Below are 23123 nucleotides of genomic sequence, written 5' to 3' on the forward strand. Positions count from 1 at the left end.
GCCAATAACTGACTGTCTGAAGGTACAGAAGCTCTGCAAAAGCTTCACTCTCCAGTCACAAAGTATGTTGTGGGTGGGGAGAGAAATTGGTGCAAACCTCTTGGAAAACAATTTGGCAATGCATACTACATTGGAACACGTGCATATTCTATGATTTAGAAATTCTACTCCTAGATATATTCTCAATATATGTTGACCAAAAGATGTACAAAAGTTTCAGAATTTTGAGTTATATTCTCAAACCAGAAACCTCCCGAATTTTGATGGACAATAAATTAATTGTGAAATACTCGCCTGACAGGGCATAGGTTGCACAAACTGTTGAATAAAAGAACGTAGACACATATATACTGCATATTCCAGTGATCTAAAGTTGAAAAGCAAACAAAAGCAATCTGCGGTGACAGATGTGCTTGCCGTCTGAAAAGAAATAAAGTCTAGAAGAGAGCATGTGGAACATTTCTAGGGGGCTCATATATTTTGTAACTTGATCTGGACAGTGGGACAGTGGATGGGTACATGAGTATGTTATATTTGTAAAAATTCATCAATCTCTACAAACATAATTTATTCATTATGTACCTCGTGCTTCAATAATAAAAAAACAGAAAAGAAAAAACAAGCAAGAACAAAGAGCCATTTGAGGACTGATAGCTCCTGACACCCTTAGCAATCATCTTATTCACTATGTCCCCTGGTGCCCAGCCTCTACTTTGAGTCTGACCTTTAGAGATATCCCTTCATTTCTTACCATATAATCCATGGATTACATATGGCTATATATTATCCAGGATTTTTTTGATATTTATTAATGGAACAGTTTATCCTCCCCTAGTAGTCCATTTTTTTCAGGAACATAAACTGCCTGTGGGAATATAAACTGATTTAATCTGTCTCAAATATAGTTTGACAGTTGCATCAAAAGCTTCATAAATGTTCATCTCATTCATTTTTCACATCTCCCTTATAATCCCATTTCCAGGAATTTTAGATTGAGAAATTATTTGATTGCGTGTCTATGTGTGCACATTATCAAAACAAAAAAGTTAAGCTGATTACAGCTACATTATAAAAAAAAAAATCCAGAAAACAGTTCAACAATAGAAGATTAGAAACAGAAATTATAGTATATACTTAAAGTGAATGATTAGACAGACATTAAATGATGATGTTCTATATTCAGTGACAGAATTTTTCATAATATATTGTTAGAAAAGGGAACACCATGTATTATATTAGTACCATTTAATGAAAAAAGATACATATAATAGAAATGTGAACAAAATTCTGATAATGGTAATTCTAGGTATTGTGCATTTGAGGAATTTTCTTGGTTTTTATTTTGCATATTTATGCTTTGTAATTTTTATACTATGAATTCGACACCAGTAATTTTATAACAAAAACCAAAGTGCTTATGTATTGTTGTATTGTTTAAGGAAAAATGCTTTTATAATAAGTATATTAAGAGTTAGAATATAATAATTGATGACATAAATCAAAAGCTTAAGAGGCCATAGTAATATCTTATGGTCATGTCTATCAGATTTCGATAAAAATTTGACTTCTGCCCTCTCATGACAAAAGAAACACATAGTAGAATACAAGCTGCTTCGTATTCTGCCGTGTTGTGTTAAGATAAATGAAAGTTTATTTTTTCACAATTCTATTGTTTCCAACTCAAACAAAGCATTTCACTATGATTCTATGTTGCGTGTTTCTTGATTTTTTTTCACTGCTTGGAAACCTATAAATGAATAATTAACTAACAACGCAGTTTTGTGGGTCAGTCTCTTAGTGCTAGTATACACTGTTTTCTCCCCAGTTTTGCATGGATGAAGAAATCAAAAAGCATAAGCGAAAGTGAATCTATTTCAGCAAAAGTCACAAGGTGATAAAGAGTAATTAATGGAGAAGTAAAAACAAGCAAACACAAAAGAAGAGACAATGGTTTTCAATCGTCAGAATTTTACTTAAGAGAAATGGACAAGACTGGATATCAAGAAACTTTATTAAATTATCTCTCAAGTGGAAGGTAATTATATTATTTAAAGACTGTATGCATAAACAAAGCCTACAATTTGGCTGCATTATTTTTCGTGAATTATGGTAGCATTATTTTAGTGAATCCCAAATGATTTTTTAAAATTTCTAAATTACTTTCATTGTGAAATATAAAGAATAGTGGCTATTTAAGTCAAGAGTATGCAGTTAGTTACCTATTCAACATGTCTGGTCTTGCTGTGATTAGTCTTTGTATCTTATTAGAATTATTTATAAGGACTTGCTAGAGGCTACTCTCTGCATAACAGAAGCTAGAAGATATTTGATATTTAAAGTCTCTTCCAATTCTGAAAATCTATAATCTTGAAAAAAGTAGAGTACCTATTTCATTAATATATAGGCATCCTTTTTGGCCTGGAGCTTGATGTCAGTGTGGTGCCATATTCCATGACCCTCTCTAAGGATGCATGGCTCCATTTAACTTGTCTGTACATTCCCCTGCAACACTAGCACTGGACTACCCGAAGTGGAAGTATTCCCTAACAGCTTGCTGATCTGGATTTCTTATGGAAATCTTAGGCTGGAAATAGGGTTTCCCTGGACCATAATATTCCATAGACTTTCTCATAGGATCACAGGCAGTTCCATAATCTCCATTTTTAAATACATGAACTTTATTTTGTTTGCACCAGCATCACTTCAACCATGTACAATAATTCTTATATGCTTGATTTTGATGTTTAAAATATTTTCAAGTCATGGTGTTGCGGACTTGTCTGAGCATGCATTGTTTCCAACATTCCAGTCCTATGTTGTCTTTTTAAGTATAGCTATGTAGAAAGGAAATTAAATAAGATTGGGCTGACAACATATCCAATAACCTCTTCTCATTGTTTTCTGCAGTGCTGTGAATGATATTCAAATAGAATTAAAAGATCTGGCAGCTCTGGAAAATTACCATAAAGCTATTGTCAGGCCAAAATACTGCTCTCCTTCCTGAATAACTAGAATCCAGACATTGACTAGTCAGTATCTTTAGAGTAGTTATCAAAGTCATAAGAATAATAAAGAATAGATTATAGCCAATAATCCAGAAAACAATATTTTCACTGTAATCAATATCCAGAGGAGAAAAAAAATCATCATAATCTATTCAGCCAGACTTTGCTTACATGTTGTACAAAATTTCAACTTAACACACATAAGAAACAGATAACATGAGAAAATGATAAATTTTATTTTGCCTTTCCTTAAGAAGCAAAAATATGGGAAAATTTGCCATTTGATTGTTTTCCTAACTTCCTGAACCGAATTTGAGTGTAGTTTTGCAAGATACAGTATAAAAGTGTATAGATTTCATAATAGCTTTTCTTTGGTGAACATACTTCCATTTAATAATCATTACTAGTATACTCATCTCGCCGATATTAAATCCAAGCTAATATCTGAGTTCTATGATTCATGTTATCAGATTTCACTAGCATTTACAAAAACTCGTTGATCACATCTATATTTTGTGAAAACATGTGAAGTTAGTGCATATGGACTTTTTGGCCTTGAACATCCAATTTGGTGACGTCAGTGTTCATCTCAAATACAAAATACCTAGAGTTAATGAATAAGGATTCATTTCGTTGTGACTCATCTAACACAGACACTAAAAAATTAGGAAATGTTCACAGATGACTTCCTAGGAACAGATGTATTGCTGTAGTACTTGCATAATTCTTTTAACCACCACTCAGCATCACAGACATGAGCCATACATTTGATCAGCAATTTTGCATTCCATGGCCTATGTGCTCCTTATAAACCATACTTGACCTAAAGCAACTACGAGAGTTTTACAATTCATATTATTTTAATGTTATAACAGTCAAAAATCTTTATAAGCAGGAGTCCACACATTTTTTGTGATTTATAGTCCCTTGTTCATATAACAAAATTCATGCATTTAAGTGCTCATTACCACATAGTTAAGAGGAAAAAATAAATTGGGTGTTTGAAATTAGACCCTTTTATGTTCTTCTTGATCTATATCAATTCTATTTTTAATCAGAAGATGTTGTATTTCTCAGTGTTTGTATAATACAAATAATAGAATTTTCTAGTTTCTCTCTCTCTCTCTCTCTCTCTCTCTCTCTCTCTCTCTCTCTCTCTCTCTCTGTCTCTCTTTTCTTCTCTCTCTTTTCTCCTCAACATGAAACTATTTATATACAGAGACCATGATTTCAACCACAGATAATATAAGAAGTTAGAGACTTGAAAACTCTTGGCTCATTGCTGTAACTGTGAGAATTTCCTCAGGTTAACTAGCTTCTATGTGCCTCTGTCTCTGTCTTTAAGTTTGGAATTGCACTTGTTCTTACTAATTTTACCAACATGTAGTGAAAGCTAAATGAAGTTAAAGTGTTTTGGAAATAAACTGCTGCATAAATCAAGATGTGGTATTTTGAAGTAATTATTATTGTACATCATCTTATCACTGACAGCTAATAAATCATTTAGCATGTTAGTAACAAAAACTACTAATTATGCTAAGTGAACAGTGTCCTGATATAATTTTGTATTTTATTTCTGGTAACTCATTTACACGGACAGTCTTACTTTCTTACCACTCAGTGCTTTGCCAGCATTTTCTTTAATCTTATCAGATCTCTTTGATTTAATTGAGAAGTCACTCTAGAAGAATGTCATTTTTCTTGCATCTCTTCAACAAAGTAATATAATTAAGATTATGCAAAACAGAGAAGATTCCCAGAGTGCCAGGTAAGAGTGAAGGCCTGTGAAATCCCAAAATTAGGAATTGCTGTAGTCAACATAAATAATTGACATTTAGATGACCTAATTAAAACAAATTACATCTCTACGGGGGAAAGTTATGATTTCAAACACAGGATATTCTTGAGAAATAATAGACAAACATCTGAGATAGCTGTTTTATATTTTCTATAAAAATAGTGAAAAATAGGGCTTCATTCCTGACAAAATAATATTAAATAAAGGAAAAGATTATGAAAATTTGAAGATATATGAGAAACAGAATATTACTGAATATTGCTAAGGGAAAATAACATAGCAGTTAAGTGGAACTACTGTAAGGCCAAAGGAGACTGGAATAGATCTTGTCTGTAAATTCCTTAAGCTTTTTTGTGCCTCAGTTTCATGTCTATGAAATGGAGACCTCATGGGTCTGTGTGAAGATTAAGTAACTTAATATATGCAAAGTGTCTTGAACAGTGCCTGAAATGTAGTAAGAATTTGGCAAATCCCCAATTCGTGGTAATTTTCATTTATTTTTGCCCACTCAGCTACTCTAATGATAAAAAAAAATTAGAAGCATTATATTAAGCAAAATGGGCAACTTACCTGAATATTTTCTCATGTAATTTACTTTCAGGCATCCTTGAGGGAAAAAAAATTATTTTTTTGTACTTGAAAATTATATTATTATTCCAGAAGGACTTCATTACCACTTCTTACGAAGCAATAAATGTCTGTACAAAATCCCTCAGATATTCAGAAATGTGCTTTCCTTTTGGAAATGTATCAGCTCTGCTCTAATGCTCTAACAGCTTTGAATTTTGCTCATTGTCAAATCATCTTTAATAAAGAAATGGAATTACAGATGTTGACACCACAGGGCGAAAAAGAACCTTCAAATTCTCTTTATGAAGATTTTGGTGCCTTGAACACAATGTCCACTTACACTAATGGAACAATATCTACAATATCTCCTGATGAGTGAAGTTTTTTTAAAGCTGAGAACCTGCTGATAAAACTTTGTTAAAATTTTATCAAAAGCCTTTTTCAAATGCCCGTGCTAAAAGCACTTTTGTGTGATATATAAATGAAAAAATGAATTAAAATAATTATCTGTTGAAACCTCATCTGTTGAATATTTCTAAATATTTCATTTTCCTGTTAAAAGTTGAAGGTAGTTTGGGGTGAAAATGTACCAAAGTTAGCTATTCTATTGTAAAATGTAAGATGCATAGCAGACTGTCCTCAAAAAGGCACCAAATCTCTACAGCATGGTGATTAAATGTGATGATTATAAACTTACACTGTCTGAGCCCCAAACCAGTGCTGAGACTTATTAGTCGTATGACCTTAATGGGTTATATAATCTCTTATGCCTCAGCTTTCCCATCTGTAAAATGGGGAATGAGGTAATGTGAAACATTAGACATATTTTTCTGGCCAATAGAAAGTGCTCACAAAACTTCACAATTGTCATTATTTCTGTTCAATAGCTAGTATGTGGATTTTAAATATTTTCATGAAAATTAACCCAGCAATGCAACAAGTAGCTAGTTTTAGGAATGTTATCATTGCATGGTACTACCCTTTACACATTTGGAAGTATTCAGTATAAAAACGGTGTTTTTTTTTCCTTCTAAAATCATCTACATTAAATACTTATTAATGCAATATATAAAAAGTGACTGAGTACGCAGAACAAATGAATAACAAATATGGCTTGTTGGGCTATATTTAAAGGCTAAACTTCCTTTCTTATTGGAGAGTTGGATGGAGGTGTGAAGACAGAAAGTTTTGGTTTCCTGGAAACCAAGGTCGCTATCCTATCAAAGCAGACAGCTTTACTCTTAGTTCTTGGTCATTGCTGATTTACTTCCCCCTCAGAAATTTTGGTTTACTCTTAAAAATGTAATTGCTATCATTTGATTAATTATAATTTAATGCCAAACACTATTATGGGTGCTTGTAAATATTATTTCAACAATCTTTTGTAATAGTGAAGAAAAATCATAAGAGGTCAGACGTAAAGAGAAAATGTAATTTGTTTTAATAAATTACCTGGAAAGACTCCTGCCACCTGGTTAGCATAAAAAACAACTAACAAAATGGCCCAACCGGTTTAAATGTAAGCCAATCCGATTATGTAAATAGCTGCCCCAGAACTTGGTCTCTCATTCAGGTAAAGTTTTCAGTCTTTCAGAGAGCTTCCCTCTTCTCTTGTCTTGTCCCTAAGATGGGAAGCAAGAGGAACATGTGGGTGACTAGACCCTGAAGAGTTAGGAGGTGAAAGAATGCCCTGACCTTCTGCTGGTCACGGAATCTACACTAGCTGTTGTCTACTGAAATCTGGGACAGTGCTTCCTGTCCACCAATGTACCACTGATGCTTCAATCTGTGGCTAGTGCATTCATAGTCATTTATTTTTGGCTGAACAGTGTTCCTGGAGTAATCCAAGCTCCCTACAACCAACCTGATTGCAGGCCCATAGGCTCTCACCTCCCCTCATGTGCTATGGTTCACCCGGTTTCTACTGCAGGATCAATTGCAGGCATCTGGCAGGCTCACTGATTTTCCACTCACTGTGCACCCAGACATCAACTAAAAGGCTGGAGAGACTCAACCAGAACCTCTCCCAGTCTGATCACAACTTTCCACTCTTTTAACTAGATTGATTTGCCTGTGATGTTACAGGTTCCTTCTAGAATTTCAAAGGAAGCATGGGGAGAAAGCTCTTTCCATGCCACGTACACCCCTCAATTTACTTAACACATGTTCTCTGCAAGCCCAGAGAAGGAGATTAAGACTGTGTTGACTTGTATAATTATCTCTTTCTCTTATTCTTCCCCTGTTCCTTTGTTCCACAGTCCCTCAAGGCTGAGAGCTTCCATTCTACTTCTCCCGTAACGTATACTTTTTATACCACAGAACAGCAAGCCTCAATGGTTTTGCTATCAAAAGCAGAAAAAGTCATTTTTCTACATTTCAGCAGAACATTTTAGCCTAGCTCTTTTCCAGGTGTGGTTAATGGGTTAAGAGGAAGGGACAGGAATTGCTAAAGAGATAGAGCACATCTTGTTTTTCTACAGAGTGCGACTCTCCGGCCTACTGTTTTGTTCAGGTACCAGTTTCAAATAGAGAATATTGAGAAACTATCACAAAATATGACTCAAAAAGTAAAATTAATTTCTTACAAAGAGCTACTGCCTTTTATACTTATAGGTATAAAATTCCAGAAAACCGACCTTCAAAGATGCTGAATAACTGGCACAAGTCAAATTCCCATTCTACCTACATCTGAGGTCCTCTGCAAAAATGAATAAGATGTTGACACCTCAGCTGAGCTCTTAGTTTTCTTCCCCCCTTAGAAGCCTGTGCTCCACAGCTTTTGCACACCACATTTCCCTGTCAGCATTTACCACTGTTTCTTCTCATGGTCTATCCGATTAACCTTCCTTCATAATTTTCTACAAATACAATGTAAAATGTAAAATTTTAAAAATCATCCAATGCTATAATATCTAAGAATAAGAAAAATCCCAAGTTTTATACAGAATAACTCTTTAAAATTATCCTTGCAGTCTAGATTCATTCAGTCAACAAACATTTATTGAATGCCCACTTTGTTTCAGGCATATTTTAGACACTGAAAATACTACTCTAAACACAACAAATTTCCTTAAGAAAGAAGGCCTATATAAGCTTCAAAAGAATGAAAAACTGTGGGAGGGAGATAGACAATAGATAGATCGACAAATAAATATATAACATTTCAGGTGGTAGTGAGTTCTATATGGCAAATGAAATAGGCTGAGGGGTATCCATTTATTTTACATACAGTTTCAGTGAAGGCCTTTCTGTAAGATGACATTTAAGCAAAAGTATGAAAAAAGCAAGAGAATAAGGAATGCAGGTTTCTGAGGAAAGTCCATTCTAGGCACAGAGAACAACAGGGGAAAATGCCTGAGCAGGAAATATGCTTAGCGTGTTCAAGGGAAAAGACAGGCACCATCGTGGCCAGAGGAAAGGAGACCAGGGAAGAATAGTGGCAGATGGAGAGGAGAGGCACAGGCCTTTGGAACTTTGCTTTTCATTGGACAAAGGTAACACAGCCAACTGCAAAGTTTTGAGAAAAAGATTGTTATCAAGTGACTTGAGCTGCTAGGTGGAGACATAGTGAGAGGTTGGCAGTAAAATCAGGATGAGCAGTCAGGAGGTTATTGGCATAGATTAGAAAAAAGATGAAGCAGTTGTAAATCGGAATAGCGAGGAGTTTTATTCTGGTCTCTCTTGCTGTATAACAACTCCAAATTTGGAGAAGTAAGACAACCATCATTTGACTATGCTCGTGAATTCTGTGCATTAAAAATCTGGACAGGGAAGAGCTGAATATCTGGCCTCAGCTTCACTGTTTCTGGGGCCTCAGATGGAAAGACATGAAGGATGAGGGATGGTGGCTCGTTGGGACTGGTACCTTCTGAAGCTTACTTACTCAGATATCTGGTGGAAGATAGTGGCTGTGCGTTAAAACAACTGCATGTGCCTTCTCGGTGTGCCCTGGGTTTCTTCACAATATGGCATTTGGGTTATAAGATTGAGTGTTGCGTGGCCTTTTCAAAGGACATGATGGATTCTCTCTGATCAAACTTTAGTCAGACTCCTCTGAGCCTACTTCTCAACGAGACCTCGATGTTGACGCCATCCTGTCTTTGGCCTGCCAAGTCTAGTTTCAGCAAAGAACCCTGTTAGTTTCATCAGCATTCTCCCATAGTTGATATCAAATTCCTTGACCTGCTTGTAGCAAGAATCCTGCTAGGTCAATTTAGCAAGAATCCACCTATCTTTGATATCCTCCCTTACTTATTTTTCCATTCACAGTCCCCTCACTGGACTCATTGGCTATAAATCTTTGCTCTACTCAGAATTGAGTTATCTCTCTCCTCCACGGCAATAATTTTTTATCATGTCTTCCTTACCATTTTAACAAGTGTCTTAATAATTTATCTTTTAGAAAATCTTGTCTCAGAAGTCATACAGCATCATTTCAGCCACATTCTATTCACAGAGGCAATTGCCTGTCCACCTCTAATCAAGAGCAGAGGGATTGACTCTATGCCTTGATAGAAGAGATGCAACATTAGTTATACAAAGAACTTACAAAATAAGAGTTATTGTGGTGTCTGTCTTTGGAAAATAAATTTCTCTCCAGGGCTATAGAGAAATAGTCATAGAAGAGATTGAAAAAAAATTAAAAGGCATTTTTTGAGTATATTTTTTCACCAATTTTTAGATTATAATGCTTACTTTTGTCCCTTTAGCAAATAATTTATAGTCAATACAACATAGGGATTAATCTCAGGCTCTCAATTCCACCAATGTTTAAATAATTAATTACTGGACCATTTCCTATGTAATTGATCTTAGACAAAATATTCTCTTTTCTCAGAATCTCAGCTTCCTTTTCTGTAATTGGCAATAATAATAATAGTAATAGAGTTTTTGAAAACATGTATGTGAAGTTATATAGATATGTATAAATTATTCAATAATTTTAGCTCTTATTATTGTCCCCTCTTATTTTTGGAAAATTAGATTATGGAAAAATGGAAAAATAATCAAACAGGACACTATCAAGAACAATGTCTTATGACTCAAAAACTATTTTAGCATGATACAAATGTGAAGAAAGTTAGTATATCTTACCTTCTTACAGGTTTCAGAATCATTTTGTTAATAGAGCAAGTTGTTGCAATAAATTTCCACACATATTTGATTAACTATTACCCACACAAACATTCCGCATACAAACATATCCACAGCATATAAATATATGCAAGAGGCAAAAAAGAAATAAATTTGCCACAGCCACAGTAGTTTGCCCTTGTCCCAAAACAGTAGTGAAAAACATATTTAAAGTGGCTAGGAATTAAATATAGACACACCCTAGGCTAAATAAAATACAAACATAAATTCTACTCAAGGTGCAATTCATTCAAATAGAGGATTTGAAATTCGATCAAATGCCAATGCAAAGGCATATAATGCTTGAATGACATTAATTAGTTGAATATCGAGCCCAGCAGCAAGTGAGGCTCATCCACTGAATATGTACATAAGATTTTCCTATCAAGGAGAACCACAAGAAAATATCTAAAGCACTTCTTCCTCTTATTTACATTCAGGTTCCTATTAACATTTTCCTAAGAAAGAGGTCTGTGCAAATACAAAACTTCCACCTCAATAGCAAACTGATCATAAAACTGAGTACTCTTCTTTTGTGAGCAAACCCCCTTTAAAAGCATCTGAACCATGAAAGTATTTAAGAGACTATAATTTAAACCAGACTATGCTTTAAGACCTCAACTAAAAAGGGGAATTTCAAGTTTGCCCTTATAATCTTAATTCCAGAGAACTTTACAAACTAGTTTAATACCACTATTTGGCAAATACTGAATTCACATTTCTTAAGCTTTCACCAATTCTTTTATTGGCTTTGTTTATTTTCAACTTTTTTTCCCTTTTCCCTGTTTATATAATTTAGGATCATAAATGTTACTGTGATTTTCATCTTTTTTTGTTTTTACCCCTCTTATTTTTGGAATAAGTATTATGAATCTGACCAAGCAGCTAATCTAACAGCTTTGACAACATAAGCTTCTTAGGCTTTTCAAATTAAAATCATTCCAAACTCATCTTGGCAATTGCAATTTAAAAACAAATTGATAGCAGTTTCAATATTTTTGGACAATACGATTTTTTTTCTGCACTAACCACGTATTTACTTTAAAAGCTCAATGCTATTTATTTATAATAAATTATACTATTATCAATGCTTTCTTACATATAATATACTCTATTACTTAACAAACCTGTCTTTCTCTGAGTTTCAGAAATCTTTCACAGATAAGCCAGCAAAAGACCAGAAAAGAATCAGTATAGCAGTGTGAGCTAGGAAATAAACTGGCACTTCAAAGATCATGACCTCTCATACCTTTTTGACTATTAACTTATCATCTGACTTTCTGTTAGTCATTTACCCTTACATAGTTTTCTTTCCGAAGTTTGTAAAACTGAGAATAACAACATTCTAGTTACAGCTCAAAGGGATTAAGTTTAAAAAAAAACTGGTACAGGAGCTGTAAAATACCTTGCAGACCATAAAATACCACATAAATGCCTGATAGTAAAACAGCTACAGAGCTCCCATAATTTAATATAAAACTAGTTTTTCTGCTAAACGAAGTACTAGTAGAAGCAACTAAGATCAAAGCGAAAAAAAGATGCAAAAACTCCTAGTCATAATTAAAAGGGTTTCTTTGTTTGAATTGATTTTATGGACCAATGGGGAGACTATGTGATCAAACGTAGAGAATAATCTGGTCATCATGTATTACACTAAAAAAAATAGTCCAATCAAGTTGGCTGAAGTCGAAAATTAAAAGGCAGAACATTACAGTCCCATGGGGTTGTTCATCTTTAAATGAGTGTGTGTGTGTGTGTGTGTGTGTGTGTGTGTGTGTGTGTGTGTGTGTGTGTGTGTGTGTGTGTGTGTGTGTGTGTGTTTGTGTGTTTTATCTAATGGCACTGTTCTATGGTAAACAACCAGAAGTAGAAAACATATTTTTGTCATATTCTTTTTACCCACCCTATTTGAATATGTTCATCATACTATTTCCCCTTTGAAATTCTAATTTCATTTACTTAAAACTAACATTAACTTTTTCAAGGACTCTTCCCCCAAATTATTATTTTACTTAGGGAAATAATCACAACTAGATGTTGCCTAACATAATTTATGCTACATTCTGAAATGTCTTACTAATGTTCTATTTTTTCTTGCAGTTCCTCAGAAGAGAAAAAACAATAGAGAATAAGTTAGTCACCTTTTGAGGAAAAGTTGACTTTTGATCTTGATTTCAAAGTCATTCGTTAACTTACTATTTAAATGCTTTTTTAAAAAAGTATAAGCCACCTGAAGAACAATTCCAAGTCCTGAATCAGGAGAGAGAAGACACATTAATTCAGCTAGCATATTAAGATATTTTGATAGGTATTAAGTAGTATATGTAGAGTGTTTTTATCACAACTAATACTCCTAGGCCATCACCAGATTAAGATGCAAAGGACGACACTACAGCATTATGTTTTTCTTTTATTAGCTGCATATCCATGAACAATCAGTAAATGTTTTAATCCATCAGTTTATTCGTTTATTTATTCATCCCAAAAGATTCCTTGGTATCTGCTTTTTTTTTTTTTTTGAGTTGGAGTCTCACTCTGTCGCCCAGACTGGAGTGCGGTGGCCGCTCCCGGTCACCGCAGCCTCGACCTGCTGGGCTTCGGCGATCCTTCCGCCTCAGCCTCCCGAGTAGCCGGAATTACAGGCGCGCGCTACTACGGCCGGCTGATTTTTTGATTTATTGTAGAGATGAGGTCTCGCTGCCCAGGCGGGTCTGGAACCCGCGGGCTCAGGCAATCCACTCAACTCAGCCTCCCAAAGGCGCAGGATTACAGGTTGAGCCACTGAGCCCAGCTGATATCTGCTTTTTGCTAGGCATTCCTAGGCCCTGGAGATTCAGTGAACAACAAGGATAAAAGTCCCTGTCCTCTTAAAGCTTACATTCAAGTATATACTGGAAATAATACCTTCCTTGACCATCTCAAAATGCCATGATAAATAAAGTAGATATGATCATTTGTATGAAAATGCTTTGTGAACTATTAAGTGGATATGTTAACTCATGATTATGACAATTATATTATTACTAATATTTCTAAGTGTTAGCTACAAAGTCAGTTTTTGAAGGATAAATAGAAGTTTCTAGTATAAGATTGGAGGTAGGGAAAGAAAAGAAGACATTTAAACATAAAATGAACCCTATGACATTATCAGGTTTTCTGATAGCAACTCACAGATTTCCTTTTCTCTAGTGTGTAAAAGCTAAGAAACATGAGATAGAGAGAAATTAATCTGAAGAGGAAGTCAGGACCTTTGCATGGAGGGCTGCTGTATTAAGGAGTAGGAGATTCATGAAGTGGTTGAAGGTAAGCCACTGAGAAATTGTAAAAATATTCATTGAAATCTTAAGAGTGAATGGGGTTTTCCAGGGGAAGCATGGAGAATAGGAGGAGTTTCAAAGATGAAATGTTGTGTGACAAGTATGATGGATGTGAACTATCATGTATTAGTTTAGTTTAGACTCTCCTTGTTCAAGAGGCTAAGCTCCCCCCTTTAAATGTGTCGTCTTCCTCTCTGCTTTGGATAAGAAAGGGGACTTCTGAGACTCTGAAGAAGAGCTAGTGGGGAAAATAGGGGAAGTTGGAACTCCCTTCTAAATTTTGTGTGTGATCAGATCTTTTCCTCTTCTCTCTCCTTTTCCTTCTTCTCCATTTTTAAGTTGCATAAAACATCCCAGAAATCATGCATATGGAGGGGTGGAAAAATGTCATACTTTTTCTCATCCATCATAAGGCACACAGCTGACGCTCTTATTATAAACGATCAGCAAGTGAAACACATAACAACTTTTTCTAATCAAAGTTCTATATGACTTGGAAGCCTTCCGGAATGGAAATTCAAACACCTGGAGAGAACTGTCCATTTTTATGCTTAGGTTGAATGAAGCATAGATAGCCATGTAGAAATGTGAGTGAACAAAAGAGCATGTTCTAATGATAATAGACTGAGAGGGAGATTCCCAGCAGGACCTATCAGCTGAGATTCTTCTTGGCCTCTCTTTGTAGCATTCTTTCCTCCTGATGGGGCAACACCATCTGGAATGGGGGTCTTTAAGAGAGAAGGGAAGGAGTGACCTTTCTAGGTTTTATGCCTTCCTTCGGGGGAGAGGTGTTCTAGCTTCTATGATCTGCATTAGGGAAGAGGAATTCTGTTTCTATGATTCATTTGGGGGAAGAAAAAGAGGTAGAAGACAGAAGGATGGCAGAAAATCAGAACAATCTTGATTCTGCAGTCCTTCCAGCATCCTTCAGTTCAAAGTATTCAACATACCAAGGTGCCAAACTTTACATTATAGCATTTTGAACCTCTCCACACACCAATCATTTTGTGTTGAGTAGCCTTAAAATCTGTTTTGGCAGTAGAGAAAAGCAGGAGAAAAACACAGATGAAAATATACAAATCCAATGTCTGCATACAATCTTGGAAAAAGGTAGTGTTAATTAATCAATAATTTATTCATTCTTCCTTGCATTCATTAAGCAAGTGTTAGTGAATTGATAAGTTGAGAACTTGTCTTGTGTTATACGCTCAGCACAGAAAGGAATAGGACCTGACCTGGACCTTGAGGAATTTCTAGTCTTGAAGAGAGGAATTCATAATGAATTGTTCTCCCAAACACTTTAAATTTGAAAGATGAGAGATTCTGCAGACTTTGGTAACAGAAAGACAAAGTGAAAAAGTTCTGCTTTTAAATAATTTTGCCTATATTTATTTTAATCATAAAATATAAAATATATCAAGATTATATATTCAATGCACATTAAGAATTTGCTGTTTAAGTAACAGAAGTGTCTTAACATTGGTTGAGTGAGTGGGTAAGATGACCTTCAAACTTCTCTTTTTCAATCAAATAACTCTTACTCAAGTCCCCTACGACAAAGACACACAACCCACTTCCAAAAATTGAAATGTTTTCCTTCCCTTTAAATGAAAAGTACACAGTTTTTCTTAGGCTATTATTTTGAATAAAGTAATCCATATCAAATTATCATTGCCAATTTATATATATTTTTAATTTCAAGCTTTAATTCTGTTATTCATGAATACTTCTTCCAGCATCCTAGATTAGTGGTTTCAAACTCTGCCTTTAAATAAAAGTATTTCTTTCTTTTCTGTCCTCTAGCATCTCTTAAAAAGAAGTCAGTTTAAAGTCTTATGATAGGCCGGGCTCGGTGGCTCAGCCTGTAATCCCGTGCCTTGGGAGGCCGAGGAGAGTGGATTGCCTGAGCCTGCGGGTTCGAGACCCGCCTGGGGAACTTGGCAAGACCTCATCTCTACAATAAATCAAAAAATTAGCTGGGTTTGGTAGTGCACGCCTGTAGTTCCAGCTACTTGGAAGGCTGAGGCGGAAGGATTGCCGGAGCCCAGCAGGTTGAGGCTGCGGTGGCCGGGAGCGGCCACTGCACTCCAGTCTGGGCGACAGAGTGAGACTCCAACTCGAAAAAAAAAAAAAAAGTCTTCTGATATTTAATTTGTCATTAATTTTCAATTCCTCACTATGAGTGTGTTGTGTGTATGATATTCAAACTCACGGTATTCAATTGATCTTTTAATAAATTCTTTTTACTAGTCACACAAAAAAATAATCACAGGCTTTAAAAATGTCTGCATAGTCATTTACGTATCATTTCATCCTTGTTTTCAATTTTCTAGGATTTTCCACTCTTTTCATCTTTATGTCCATCTCCTTTCAACTATTCATGAAATTTTATCACCTGGAGATAAAGTAATTTAAGTTTTTTTTCCCAATTTGCTCTTTTCTATATTCATAAATTTGCCAGATTCTAGAAATTCATATAGTGCACCGAACATTCATTCACGCTGAACTTGCTTTTGTGGGTCAGCAAATCTTAATGTTTTTCCATTTCAAGACAGTTGAACTGACCCATTGTTTTTTCATATAACCAGAGAATAGCAAGCTTAAGTGAAATATTTTATTTGTTAAAAAAATGGAAGGACACATCAAGGTGCAATAATTCCATGTATAATTCTACATTAGACACATGCATTCACGGCATAAATGTGCCCTTTCTTTTGTCAAAATATCATTAATACAAATAATAAGATGTACAAAATACTAGTCAACGCTAGTACTTGCATAATATGAACACAAACAAGAAAATGAAATTTAAACACAAGCATCATTTTCAAATGCCATTGTTGAGATTGTCCATCTTAGCTCTGCATGCTGAAAGATCAACATCAATATTAAAAGACTACTGAAAATAAAGGCTATATGTCAACCCTTAAACCATTTCTTTTTTTATGTTTTTCTCTTGCAGTTGTAAATTATGTCACTATAAAAGCAGATGATTCATTGCAATAGTGAGACCATTTTCATCTGAAAATCAACAATAATGATGTGCTGTGAATAATACATTTGAAAATTGATTTGGTGTAAATTCTTAGCAAGATACTTTTGCCATATCCCATGTTTCAAAGGGATTGAACTGGAATGCAGAGATTATATTGCTTTTTTGCAAAATCTTTTCAGGGTGGAGATGATGTGAGCATCATAATACTTATACTTTATAAATCAGCACAAAACACAACCCCCATTTTTATGGAAAATAAAGTATTAACATTTTCTAAACGAGACAGTTGTTCAGTCATATCAAATAAATATGAGAAATATCCAGTGGTATTTAGTTTCCCAGCTGAGATGTGTGCCAGATTTATGTCTGATGATTTGTGGGAGAATCTTTCTCAAATAGTAGTTTCAAAACAGTACAAAAACTCTGCACTCAATGTCAGGAAATAACTTTCTAGTTTCAACTTAACTGCTATCTAGTTGTGTGACCAATGATACGTCAAATCCTCTTTGAATTTATTTTTTCGTTTGATTGAATGGGACTAGATCAGTGTTTCTCAAACCTAGCTGGACATTAAAAGTAACTAGAAGGTTTAAAACTATATAGGTGCCTCCAATCTTCCCCAAACCCATTAAATTTTAATTTCCAAAAGTGGGAATAAAGCATTTGTAAGTTCCTCGTGTGATGGTGATATGCATCTAACAATCACTTCCAACTCTAAAAATGCAGTGACATTTTTAAAAATTTGCAGTTTGAGAACCTTAGCATGTGCTTTAAATGCATTCTGGGGAGATCATTTCCAGTGTAAGGTGTTGGTGTTTGTTCTATCAGTTGCATTCATAACGCAGGCTGACAAGGAAAAAAAAAAAACCAAGAAAAAAATTAACAGGGAAGGTAGACAGGCCATGCAAACGAGAGCTCAATTACAGAAGAGCTGTCTCCAGGAGACCAGAGTCATGCTCTTTAACATTCTAAGTGATTGGTTTGTGCAGTGAACCAAATCTGAGCAGTTCCAATGTTTGAAAATGTAATGACTTAAATAGAAATACTAATATACCCTTCAAGGTCATGAAACAGTTCCTTGGCCTTAGGAAACACGTAACTTCTGTGGACTCATGTAGGTCAATTTGATGGACCCCATATAACCTTAAGATGCATCTTACTCCTCCCTCTGCATTAAAACATGTTAATACCAGCTTTGGAATAAAATTGATTCATTTTTAAAATCTGCCTTCTTTAAACTTCTTTTTCATTTGCAGAATTACCAAGAAGTTGTTTGAATTACCATATTTTTTAACTGAATAAAATTAGGCAAAGGACTGAAGTACAAAAAGGTCATCAAAACAAGAGACTATAAAAGAAATCTGAGAATAGCTATACATTGCTAATGACAGCCTAAAATTTAATTTCAAGTGAACCATTAAAATATGTAATAGTTAAGAATTGAGTTTCAAGCCTCAGACACATGTTTAAGGAATTTACTGTATAGGCTATTTCTAACCAAGTTAGTGGAAATGAGAGAGGGTAGGGAACAACCCAGTAGGAATATTTTCCTCTAGAGTTTTTTTGTTTGTTTGTTTTTAATCTTTTCACTCAGAAGGATAGGCAGGTCAATCATATACATATATATTACATGAATGTAGTCAATCCTGCACCTTACATACAAAGTCTAGGATGGGTTACAGATACACAAGAAAGACATAAATGAGAATGAATGAAGATAATATCAATCCAGTTCCTAGCAACTGTTTGCTAAGTTATGGCCATACCCACCACTTCAGACCCAGCATCCCTTTTTAAAAGATAAATATTCAGGGTCAGTCATGGTGGTTCACATCTGTAATCCCAAAACTTCAGGAGGCTGAGGCAGGAGGATTGCTTGATACCAGGAGTTCAAGACCATCCTGGGCAAGACAGCTAGATCTCATCTCTACAAAACATTTAAAAAAAAAAACTAGCTGAGCATGGTGACACGTACTCAGGAGACTGAGGAAGGAGGATCGATTGAGCTCAGGAGTTTGAGGCTTCAGTGAGCCATGATCACACCACAGCCCTCTAGCTTGGGTAACAGAATGAGACCCTGACTTCCAAAAAAAAAAAAATTATGTAGTCTCCCTTACCTGTCAAGTAATGCAATCTATCTTTGACTATTATTTTTAAATATGCAAGAAAACAAATATGTAATAATGGAATAAATATGTTAATGTACATTTATAACTGCACCATCTTCCTGCTTATATATTCTAATTATGAGTAAGTAGGGATCACAGAAAACTAAGGTGATCAGAAAAAATGAAAGAGCAAAGGTAGAGATGAACTCTAATCTAATCTATACAGAACAGTCTTATCTGTATAAAATAACAGAAAGAGAAAGAAAAACTTAATTGAAGTACAGAAACCAAGACAAACTAAATTAATCTATCAATGATGAGAAAGAGTGAGTATATATGATATTCTTGTAAATGAACTGTGTCTTATTTATAAGTGTACATCCAAAATAATTCAATGTGTTATCATATGGAACAGTATACCAATGAAGTGCCACTGCAAACATTTTTTTTTATTGCAGAGTCAACCAAATGTCCAAGCATGCATTCAGTTTTTGCTACTTAGATCCTTAGAGACAGTATTCTTCCTTAGGCAAAGGGTAACAGCAGATGGATTAGAAAAATAAATAGTAGAGAGAGAGGCTATAGAGAAATTGTGAGACAAATCTCTGAGGACAATTTTAGAGTAAGATAGAAAACCTCCATATACATAATCTAGATATATTCAATACATAAATGTCATGACTTAGATTTCTTAACTTGTATTTTAAAAACATTTAAACACAAGGATAACAGGAATACTAAGTAGTTTTAACTCTCAGTTGTTTAGCTTCATTAGTTTCATTATGTTTGATTCCAAGCACATAAAATGGCTGTAGTGTGGTACATGCCTGTAGTCCCAGTTACTCAGGAGGTTGAGGTGAGAGGATTGCTGAAGCCCAGGAAGTCAAGGTAGCATTAACTAACATTGCCTGGGTGATAGAATGAGACCCCCTTTAAAAAAGCCAAACAAACCTTATATTCATCTCTTACACTTTACATTTTCTCAAACAGATTTGTTGTTTTTACTGAAACTGCACTGATAATCTAGAATTTATTCAAATTCACATGTGGTTAAAAAGAAGAATAGCTGTGGGTATTTGTCAAAGACGTGGATACAAAAACCTTAAATGAATCCAAATCCTTTCATGATTAGACTAATTAAAAATTGTGGTTTGGTTTAAAAGTTTTGTTTTAGCCCAACTAGTTCTTTTTGTGTAGCTTGGCTAAAATGTTCCACAATACTTCCAAATGGGCAATCAACCAATCTGGTATTGTTCATTCAGAACTTTAAATTTTTTATTTTCATTTTATTTTTTGAAGTAGGAGTCTCACTGTGTCGCCCAGGCTAGAGTGCAGTGGCACAGTCATAGCTCTCCACAGCTTCAACCTTCTGAAGTCAAGTTATCATTCTGCCTCAGCCTTCCAAGTAGCTAGGACTACAGGGGTGTACCACCAGACCTGGCTAAATGTTTTTTTTTTTCTTTTTTGTAGAGACGAGATCTTGTTATGTTGCCTGGGCTGATGTCAAACTCCAGAGCTCAAGCAACTCTCCTGCCTCAACCTCTCAAGGTGCTGGAATTACAGGAGTGAGCCTCTGCACCTGGCCGAAATCTAACCATTATATCTTTATTAAAATAAAATCAGGAGTTATCTATTCCTAAATCAGAATCTTTAAAATCTAAAGTATGGCAAAGACAGAAACATTCTCAGTACTGAGGTTATTTTTCAATAGTGTAAGTTTCATAATAAATATCATGGTCATTTATTTAATTTTAATAAAATCTGTTCTGGTTTCATAGCTGTTTCAGGTGACCTCATTTAATTCTTCAAGTATATCTGAAAAATTCATCACGTTCATTCGCAATATTTCTTTTTTTTGTATTTAAAAAAAATTTTTATTATAAAGATGGGGTACATTTCAGGGTTAGGTATATAAACATTGATCATGCAGGTACCCTTGTTGATGAGGTATGCCCCTCCCTCCCCTAGCTGTTTCTCTCAACTGCCAATCCCATCTCCTTCCCCTGACAGTTTCCCACTACTGCCAATCGCTTTCTTATATCATTATAATTGTTCAAGCTCCGTTTATGAGTGAGCACATATGGAACTCTGTTCTTTGTTTCTGTGATAAATCACTGAATATGGTCAACTCCAAATCCATCCAAGTTGCTGCAAAGTCCATATATTTGTCCTTCTTTATGGCTGAAAAATATTCCATAGCATGTAGGTACCATATTTTTTATATCCAGTCCAGCTTCCATGGGCAACATGGTTGGTTTCATATTTTTGCTATTGTGAATAGAGTTGCAATAAACATACGTGTGCAGGAATCTTTTTTTGTAGAATGACTTGAGTTCCTCCGGGTATATTCCCAATAGGGGAATTGCTGGGTCATATGGAAGGTCAATTTCCAGTTCTTTCAGGAATCATCACACTGTCTTCCAAAGAGGTTGCAGCAGTTTGCATTCCCACCAGCAGTGTAGAAGCATTCCTTTTTCTCCACATCCTTGCCAGCATTTGTTGTTGTTTGTTTTATTAATGATGACCATTCTTACAGGGGCTAGGTGATATCTCAGTGTGTTTTGATTTGCATTTCTCTGATGATGAGCATTCACAATATTTCAAACATGATGTTTATTTTTCCAATGATAGAGTTTTTAAAATAAAAGAGTAATAAACAATGAATTTGCAGCCAGGATCGGTGGCTCAGCCTGTAATCCCGTGCCTTTGGGAGGCTGAGGTGAGTGGATTGCCTCAGCCCGTGGGTTCGAGACGTGCCTGGGCAGGCAAAACCTCATCTCTACAATAAATCAAAAAATTAACCGGGCGTTATAGTGCATGCCTGTAGTTCCAGCTACTTGGAAGGCTGAGGCAGAAGGATCACTGGAGTCCAGCAGGTCAAGGCTGAGGTGGCCGGGAGCAGCCACTGCACTCCAGTCCGGGCAACAGAGTGAGACTCCAACTCTAAATAAATAAATAAATAAATAACGAATTTTCTTTAAACCATCTTTTTTGAGAATCATCTTACTTCTGTGTCTAGGATAAGATGTTCAAACTCATTGAATATTCTGTAAGAAATATTGATCACTCAAAGAGTTCTTAATTTTATTATTAACAGTGTTAAAAACTTTCATTGATTTGTGGAACTTTTGACGAAAATCTTTGAGGACTAAGTGTAGTTCACAAGTAGTGCAATGAATTGCTAAAATACCTGGTGCAATTTTTGAAATTAGTTGTAAACTGGCATTGCCAGCAACCAATAACTGGCATTCCCAACTGTAATAGGAGGAATTACCCCCAAAAGAGGGAAATTCTTTTCCATAAAATATATCTTAGATGTTTCAAGTATGTAAAACTCCTTCAAATATATTATCAGTAATTTTGAAAATAACATTTTCTCCATGATTTTCATTCCATACGATTATTTCAAATGCAGACAGTAAAGCCTCATTATCCAAAGAAGTTCATCCACTTGTAATGAAAATTCATTTTGACTACAGTTCATTTCACAGTTAATTTTTGACATCTTTTGTCATCTCATCGATTATTCCTTACATAGTATCTTTGCTCAATGGAAGAGAAAAATCATTTCACTTGGTTTTCTTTGGTCAGCATACCAAAAACATCTTGTATAGTTGGTAAAATTAATTTTCCCTAGTAATGGAAAGGTTACTATTTTGTGGTCATGTATGCACATATAAGAAGCAAGCAGAAGTTTTTATTTTGTTACAAGAATTTTATGCACTCTGGAGACAATGTTAGATTTTTGAAACTTTTCCTTCACATCTTAGAAATATGACACATGCCTTCTAACTTTGTCAGCATGCTTCTCTGTAAAATGTTTATTTAATTTTAACAAGTTGATTTCTTTATTTAAAAAAATACTACGTGGAAGGAGTATGCACATTCGTAAGTGTTTATTTCTAAGCTAATCTACAAAACCCAATTTCGAACAATAGCCTGATATCAACATTTTCAAATGAGCTAAATAAATATATATGTATACATATATACCACTGTGAATGCAACAGCTACAGGTTAATGTGATGCATTGTTCTGAACACTGCAGAGCATCTAGTTACCTCGTTCTACCTCTAAATTTCTGAGTCACCCAACATCGTGACAATAAAAACTGGCCACAAATTTCCCCACCGAAAAACCTTACAGCGTAGTATTCTTTATTTGGAAAATCAAGTCCCTCGACCTCATTTACCAAAA

This window comes from Carlito syrichta, unplaced genomic scaffold, assembly GCF_000164805.1.
Source record: "Carlito syrichta isolate Samal-C Ts95f unplaced genomic scaffold, Tarsius_syrichta-2.0.1 Scaffold302980, whole genome shotgun sequence".
Taxonomy (NCBI): domain Eukaryota; kingdom Metazoa; phylum Chordata; class Mammalia; order Primates; family Tarsiidae; genus Carlito; species Carlito syrichta.